Below are 9,453 nucleotides of genomic sequence, written 5' to 3' on the forward strand. Positions count from 1 at the left end.
TTTACATGTTAACTATTCCAAGCTCTCCTTGTACTTTTTGTCCTTTGCTTTCAATGAGGACATGATGATATGACTTGCAGTAGGCTTTGATGTGAGTGAGAGAGTGATGTGCAAGGTCACCAGCCTCACATTCTCCTCCAGAGCCATCTGGGTCCAGTGGCCAGATATTCATCAAGCTGACTGGTGATGGCCCAGGATGCAATGGGAGACCCTAGCCCATTTAGGCTAAGACCTTTTCAAGTTCTTACTATGAGTGAGGTATTCAGTGAATAGACCTTGAGGGGTCTATTGGACCCTTGAATTAGAAAAAAAAAGAGAAAAAGTATCAAGGTGGGAGGGGAAGATCCTCAGGGTTACTGTTCTAAAGCAAAACAGTTGACATTCATTCTAAGCCAGAGGGCCCAAAATAAAGCCAGTAAGTGTAATTTGGGTGGGAACTTTTTGTGATCCAATGGTATCACCCTTTATTTCTAAATCGAATAAGCATTTTGACCATATCTTGATGTAAGATGATGACCTATGTTTAGTTTCTACCATACTCTTTCCCCTTTTCATAGCAATTTTTGTCAAATAATGAGTTTGTATCTCAGAGACTAGAGTTTTTGTGTTCATCAAACATATTACAACAGTGGATTTATTACTGTGTCTTGTGTACCTAACCTATTCTATTGGTCCACAATTTTATTTCTTGCCAGTATCAAACAATTTTGATGATTGCTGCATTATTATATAATTTTAGATCTTGTATGACTAGACCACCTTCCTTTGTATTTTTTTATTAATTCCTTGATATTTTTGACCATTTGTTCCTACAGATGAAATGTGTTATCATTTTTTCTAGTTCTATAAAATAAGTTTTAGATAGTTTGATTAGGATGCCACTGAATAAGTAAATTAATTTAAGCAGAATTTCTATTCTATTTTGCTGGCCTACCCATAAGCAACTGATATTTTTGCAATTATTTAGATCTGACCATATTTGTATGAAAAGTGCTTTGTAATTGTGTTCATATACTTAACAGGTCTATCTTGGTAGGTTGACTCTCAAATATTTTAAGTTTTCACCAATTATTTAAATGATATTTCTCTTTCTATCTCTCACTGCTGGGCTTTATTAGTAATATACGAAAATTATGATTATCTATGTGAGTTTATTTATATCCTACAACTTTCTAAGGTTGTTAATTGTTCCAAGCAGGTTTTAAGTTGATTCTCTGGGATTCTCTAAGTATACCCATCAAATTATCTGCAAAGAGATTTGTGGCTTCCTTGCCTATTCTAATTCCTTCAATTTCTTTTTCTTTTCTTGTTGCTACAGCTAACATTTCTAAAACGATACTGAAAAACTGTGGTGAAAATAGAAATCCTTATTTGACCCCTGATCTTACTGGGAATGTTTCCACCTTACCCCCACTATTATGTGATAGTTGTGGCTTTACACAGGTAAATGCTACTTCTCATTTTAAGAGAACCTCCATTGATTCCTAAACTCTCCAGTGTTTTCAATAAAAATGGGTGCTGTATTTTGTCAAAAAGTTGTTATGCATCTATTCAGATAATCATATGATTTCTTTTAGTTTTGTCATTGATATGCTTAATTGTGTTGATAGTTTTCCTAATACTGAAGCAGTCCTGCATTCTTGGTAAAAATCCTGTGCAGTCACAGTGTCTTATCCTCATGACAAGTTATAGTAATCTCTTGTTAATATTTTATTTAAATTTTTCAAATAAATATCCATTAGGAAAATTGGTCAATATTTTTTTTGTATCCTCCCAAAATATTTTGGTAATACTCCCTCATCCCTTTTTTTCCATAATGTTTATATAGTATTAGAATTAATCATTTTTTAAATGTTTGAGAGAACTCACTTATAAATCCATCTGACCATGGAGGTTTTTCTTAGTGAGTTTATTGATGGTTGTTAAATTTGTTTTACTGAAATGGGATTATATAACTATTTTATTTCCTCTATTGTTAATCTGGGCCATTTAATTAATTTATCTATTTGAATTTTTCATCCATTTCCCTTAGATTGTCAGTGGCATGCAATAGGGCAAAAACAACCTTCCTAATTGTTATTTTAATTTCCTCTTCATTGGTGTTGAAATCACCCTTTCAATTTTGTTACAGGTAATTTGGTTTTCTTTTTTTTTTTAATAATTGACCAAAGGTTTATCTGTTTTATTGTTTGTATCATAAAACCAGCTCTTAATTTTATTTATTAGTTCAATGGCTTTCTTAATCACTACTTTGATTTTCAAAATTTCAGTTAGGTATTTAATTAGTGCCTTTTAATATCTTCTTTTTCTAGTATTTTTGCTGTTGTTATTTCATGGTCAATTCATATTACAATTCGTCCTGTCTTTTAATTCAGAAGCTGCAAGGTCCTATATGTTCCTGAGTATAGTTCCTCAGTACTTGAATTGCTTCTTTCCAGAGAATTGTAGTATTTTCTCCTTGACCTGATAATTCTGGAACATGGCTGTACTATTCCTTGACATTTTTAATTTGGAATCACTTTCAGAAGGTGACTGGTGGACACTTTTGATGACGATTTTGCCCTCTGAAAGGACCTCAAGGCAGTTTTCCTTGATACTTTCTTGGAAAATACTGTCCAGGCTCTTTTTTTCATAATGGTTTTCTGATAAACCAATAATTATGAGGTTTTTTTCTCTCTCCTGAATCTATTTTCCAGTCAGTTGTTGCTTGATTGAAATATTTTACATTTTCTTCTATTTTTTTTTCATTCTTTAGATTTTGTTTGACTGATTCTTCATGGTCTGTAGAGTCATTAACTCCCTTTGCCCAATTTGAATTTTTAAGGAATTATTTTCTTCAGTTAGCTTTCGTGCTTCCTTTTCCATTTGTTCAGTTGTTCCTTTTAAGGAGTTATTTTCTCTAGTTAGGTTTTGTACCTTCTTGTTCTGTGAAAACTGGGAACCGATGCAATAGAAGGGAGAACTCAGAGACTTGGAAAGATTGATTTGAACTTTCAGAGCCAAGATGGTGGAATGATTTGTAAGTGCTCTCCCCCTTCCCCCATTCATCTTGAGAAACCCAGAGAATGTTTCCCCACAAAAAAAACGACCCAGAATTGTGGAATCAGCCCAAGGGGTGAACAGTATTGTAGCTCTAGAGACTAGGAAAAACATTAAGGAGAGATACTTGTGCTGTGGCTAAAGGGAACCAATGCAGGACCAGAGCTATCTCAGACGGCCACACCTCAGCAAAACAGGAGGAGATCGTCAGCGCCGGGGGGGTGGATCCCACAATCACCAACACCCTAACCCCCGGCATGCTTTATCACAGCCAGGAGAATCAGGAAGACAATAGTACAGAAGGAGGTTCAACAACTGCTGAGATTGCTTGTGCTCTATCTCAAGAGAGGAGACCTCCAGTGTTCAAACCACACCTCTCTCACACCTCACACTAGTCTCTCTAGGATAATTCCTGGGAAATTCAGAAAGACTTCACTTGACCTCTGCCTAGAATAGCAGCCAGCTCAGCACCAGTTAATCTGCAGCATTCTGCCTTCCAGTTGAAAGAACCAGAAGCCACAATGCACAAAGCCTCAAGTTCTCTGCACAAGAACCATGAGAAAGAACTCCCTGTGCCAGAGATCGACTTTAAAAACCAGGAAAAAGGCAATCATCATGAGCAGGAAGCAAACCAGAAAAGAATAGACCATAGAATCTTACTATGAGGACAAAGTCCAAAACACTAATACAGAAAATATTAACATTGACCATACTCCCATCTGAAACCTCAAAATGGAATATGAAATTGTCTCAAACCCAAAGACCATTCTTGGAAGAGCTCATGAAGTATTTTAAAAGCCAAATTAGAGAGGTAGAAAAAATAGTCAATGATTTTTAAAATATTAGAAAAAGAATTCACTGAAGAGAACAGCTCTTCAAAAAGGAAAATTGGACAAAGGGAAAAGGAAGTACAAAAGTTAACTGGAGAAATTAACTATTTTAAAGAAAGAATTTGGCAAATTAAAAGCAGAAGCAAAAGTGAATAGAATAAAGCAATCTATTAAAAATTAGAATTGGGCAAGTAGAAGCTAATGACTATATGAGACAATCAGTGAAACCGAATCTAAAGAATGAAAAAATAGAAGAAAATGTAAAATATTTCATTGGAAAGACAAGTCATGTGGAAAACAGATCCAGGAGAGAAAATCTAAGAATTATTAGTCCAGCAGAAAGCCATGATGAAAAAACAGGCTGGACAATATCTTTCAGGAAAATCATCAAGAAACAATGCCCTGAGGTCCTAGATCTAGAGAGCAAATTAGTCATTGAAAGAATTCACTGTTTACCTCCTAAAAGAAAGCTCAAACAGACAAGATCAAGGAATATGGTTGCCAAATTCCAGAACTATCAAATTAAGCTACCAGAAGCCTAAACTATCAAGTTAAGCCAGCTACCAGAAGAAATCAATTCAAACATCAAGAACTACAGCCAGGAACACACAGGACCTTGTAGCTACTTCTCCATTAAAAAATCAGAGTGATTGGAATATGATATTCCATAAGGCAGAGGATTTTGGACTACAGCCAAGGATCAATTACCCAGCATAATTGATCATAATCTTTCAGGCTAGGAGAGGTACATTCAATGAAACAAGGGATTTCCAGACATTCTTGATGAACAGGCCAGAGCTGAAGAGAAAATCTGATATTCAAATACAAGTCTCCAGATAAGCAGAAAACCATAAACAGGGGGGAAAAATAGGTATTCAATACGGGCAAACTGTTTGCATCTCTGTAGGGGGAGATGAAACTTGTTAATCTTGAGAATTGAATATTTATTATGATATTTAAAAAGAATACATATAGAGGGAGTGAGTACAAATTATCAGATATGATGATAAATTCAATTTAAGGGTGTGAAGGGGTTGCAATGGGAGATGTGAGAAGGAGGAGGCAGAAAAAGGTAAATTATATTACCGGAAGAGGCAGAAAAACATAACATAGAAGAGGGAAAGGGGAGGGAGATGAGCACAGCTTAGGATTTACTATCATCTGATTTGATTCAAAGGGGCAACAACACACTCAGTTATATATAGAAATCTAACTTGCCCTACAGACAGTAGAAGGGGAAAGAGGAAAGAAAAGCGAGGGGAGATTAAAAGGGAGTGAGTCAGCTGTAAGGTATAAGAGAAATAAAAGGGAGCAGGGCTGATAGAAGACAGGGAAGACTGAGGGAGGCAGTGATCAAAAATTAAAACTCTATTGTAAAGGGAAAGAGAGAAAAGAACTAAAGGCATAAATGGGGGAAATAGGATAGAGAGAAAGACACAGATAGTAATCATACCTGTGAATGTGAATGGGATGACCTCTCCTATGAAAAGGAGACAGATAGCAGAGTGGATTAAAATCTCAACAATAGGTTGTTTACAAGAAACACATTTGAAACAGGGGGACATATGCAGGGTGAAGGTAAGAGGATGGAGCAGAATATACTATACTTCAGTTGATGCAATCCTAATCTCAGATGAAGCAGAAGCAGAAGTAGATCTATTCAAAGAGATAATGAAGGAAACTATATCCTGCTAAAAGGTGCCAGAGACAATGAAGCAACATCAGTACTAAACATGTATGCACAGAGTGATATAGCATTCAGATTCTTAGAGGAGGAATTAAGAGAGTTACAGGAAGAAACAGACAGCAAAATTTTACTAGTGGGGGAAGTCAACCTCCCCCTCTCTGAACTTAATAACTCTAAACTCAAAATAAATGAGAATGGAGTCAAAGATGAATAGAATTCTGGATAAGGTAGATATGATAGATCTCTGGAGAAAACTGAATGCTAACAAAAAGGAATATATCTTTTTCTCTCAGCAGTACATGGAACATATGCAAAAACTAACCATGTGCTAGGGCATAAAAATCTCCCAATTCAGTGCAGAAAGGCAGAGATAGTCATTGCATCCTCAAATAATAATACAACAAAAATTACATATAATAAAAGGTCATGGAAAGATTGACAAAAAATTACTTGCAAACTAAGTGATCTAATCCTAAAGAATGAGTAGGTTAAACAACAAAACATAGAAATAATAAATAATTTCATTCAAGAAAGTGACAAAAATGAGACAACCTATGAGAACCTATGGGATGCTGCAGAAGCAATTTTTAGAGGAAGCTTTATATGATTGAATGCCTACATGAAAAAAATAGAGAAAGAGGAGATCAATGAATTGGGCATGTAGCTTAAAAAGTGAGAAAAAGAAAAAATAGAAAATTTCGAGTCAAATACCAAATCAGAAATACTGAAAACCAAAGGAGAGATTAATAAAATTGAAATTAAGAAAAATATTGAACTAATAAATACAACTAAAAGTTAGTTTTATGAAAAAAACAATAAAATTGATAAACTATTCATCAATTTGATTAAAACAAAAAGGAAGAAGAAAACCAAACTACTAAATCAAAAAAGGAAAGGGAAGACTCATTTATTTTCAAAGAGGAGGACATTGAAATAAATTAAAGTAAATTTGAATAAATAAATTAAAATTTTCCCAACTGTATGACCATAAATTTGATAAACCAAGTGAGATGGGTGAATAACTATATCATATCATATCTATCTATCTATCTATCTATCTGTCTATCTATCTATCTATCTATCTATCTGTATATATATGTATACACACATACACACACATATATATACATATATATATACATATATATATATGTATATATATATATATATATATATATATATATATATATATATATATATATATATATATATATATATATATATATATATATATATATATATATATATATATATATAGTCCAGATTAACTGAAGAGGAAGTCAAGTACTTAAATAACCTCTTCTCAGAAAAAGAAATTGAACAAGAAGAAGCCATTGGTGAATTCCCTTGGAAAAATTCTCCAGGGTCAGATAGATTTCCAAGCGAGTTTTATCAAACATTTAAAGAACAGCTAATTCAAATATTATATAGGCTATTTGGAAAAAAGTGGTGAAGAAGGAGTCCTGTGAAATTCTTTTTATGATACAAATACGGTTCAGATACCTAAACCAGGAAGAGCTAAAACAGAGAAATAAAAATATAGACCAGTTTCTCTAATGAATATAGATGCAAACATTTTAAATAAGATATTAGCAAAAAGTATACAGCAACTTATCATGAGAAAAATACATTATGATCATGTAGGATTTATACCAGGAATGCAGGACTGGTTCAATATAAGGAAAACTATCAGCATTATTTATCATATCGCCAAAAACAAAACTAACAGAAACAATATGATTACCTCAGTAGATGCAGAAAAGCTTTTGACAAAATACAATACCCATTCCTATTGAAAACACTGAAGAGCATAGGAATAAATGGAACCTTCCCTAAAATAATAAGCAGTATCTACCCAAAACCTTCAAGAAGCATTATATCAATGGGGATAAGCTAGATGCATTTCCAATGAAAGCAGGGGTGAAACAAGGATGTCCATTATCACTACTGTTATTCAATATAGTAATAGAAATGTTAGCTTTAGAGATAAGAGAAGAAAAAGAAATGGAAGTAATTACAATTGGAAAAGAAGAAACTGAGTTTTCACTCTTTGTAGATGATATGATAATGTACTTAGAGAATCATAGAGAATCAACGAAAAATGTGTTTGAAATAATAAACAACTTTGGCAAATTTGCAGGTTACAATACAAACCCACAAAAATCATCTTCATTTCTATATATTACCAACCAAGCACAGCAGGAAGAGACAGAAAGAGAAATTCCATTTAGAGTGACAGTAGACACTATGAAATATGTAGGAGATTACCTACCAAGATAAACCCAAGTACTCTATGAACACAATTATAAAACACTACTCACACAAATAAAGTCAGATGTAACTAAGTGTAGAAACATCAGTTGCTTTTGGGCAGGCCGAGCTAATATAATAAAAATGGCAATTCCACCTAAATTACTTCACTTGTTCAGTGCTATACCAATCAAACTACCAGAAAATTAGTTTCTGGAGCTAGAAAAAAAAATAATATCAAAATTCATCTTGAACAAATGGTCCAGAATATCAAGAGAATTGATGAGAATAAATGCTAGAGAAGATACTCTCACCCTACCAGATCTCAAATTATTTTATAAAACAGCAATCATCAAAACCACTTGGTCCTGGCTAAGAAATAGAGTGGTAGACCACTGAAATAGATTGGGTACTCAAGACACAATAGTCAGTGATCATAGCAATCTACTGTTTGATAAACCCAAGGACCACAACTTCTAGGATAAGAACTCTCTGACAAAAATTTCTGGGATAACTGGATAACAGTGTGTTGGAAATTGGACACCATACATAAAGCCTGACACCATACATAAGAATAAGCCCAAATGTGTACATGGTCTAGGTATAATGACTGATACTATAAACAAATTAGAGGAGCAAGTGGTAGTGTACTTGTCAAATTTAGCAAAAATGAAGAAATTTTTTTGAAACAAGAGACAGAGAACATTATGAAATGCAAAATGGATAATTGTGATTAAATTAAATGGAAAGTTTTAGCACAAACAAACCCACAGCAACAGAGATTAGGATGTGAGCAGAAAACTGCAAAAGAATTGCTACTATAAAGGCCTCATTTCTAAAATATATAGAGAACTCTGTAAAATGTGCAAGAATACAAGTCTTTCCCCATTTGATATATGGTCAAAGGATATAAACAGGTAGTTTTCTTTTTTTTTTTTAATTAATTAATTAATTAATTAATTTTTTATTAAACTTTTAGCATTTATTTTCACACAATTTTGGGTTACAAATTTTCTCCCCTTTTACCCCCTCCCCCCCCAGACCCAAGTTTTCTAATTACCCCTGTGACCTAACTGCTCTCTCCTCTATCCTCCCTCCCTGCCCTTGTCTCCTTCTTCTCTTTTGTCCTGTAGGGCCGGATAGCTTTCTTGACCCCTTAACCTGTGCTTCTTGTTACCCAGTGGTAAGAACATTACATTTGGTCCTAACACTTTGAGTTCCAACTTCTTTAGCTCCCTCCCTCTCTACCCCTTCCCTTTGGAAGACAGGCAGTTCAATATAGGCCATATCTGTTTAGTTTTGCAAATGATTTCCGTACTAGTTGTGTTGTATAAGACTAACTATTATTTCCCTCCATCCTGTCCTGTCCCCCATTACTTCTATTTTCTTATGGTCCTTTCCCTCCCCGTAAGTGTCGACCTCGTATTGCATTCTCCTCCCCATGCCCTCTCTTCTATCCTCCCCCCGACCCTGCTTGTGCCCCTGTCCCCCACTCTCCTGTATTATGAGATAGGTTTTCCTATCAGAATGAGTGTGCATTATATTCTTTCCTTTAGTGGAATGTGATGAGAGTAGATCTCATGTTTTTCTCTTGCCTCCCCTCTTTATCCCACCACTAATAAGTCTTTTTGCTTGCCTCTTTTATGA

Source organism: Notamacropus eugenii, chromosome 1 (assembly GCF_028372415.1).
Source record: "Notamacropus eugenii isolate mMacEug1 chromosome 1, mMacEug1.pri_v2, whole genome shotgun sequence".
NCBI classification, from domain to species: Eukaryota; Metazoa; Chordata; class Mammalia; order Diprotodontia; family Macropodidae; genus Notamacropus; species Notamacropus eugenii.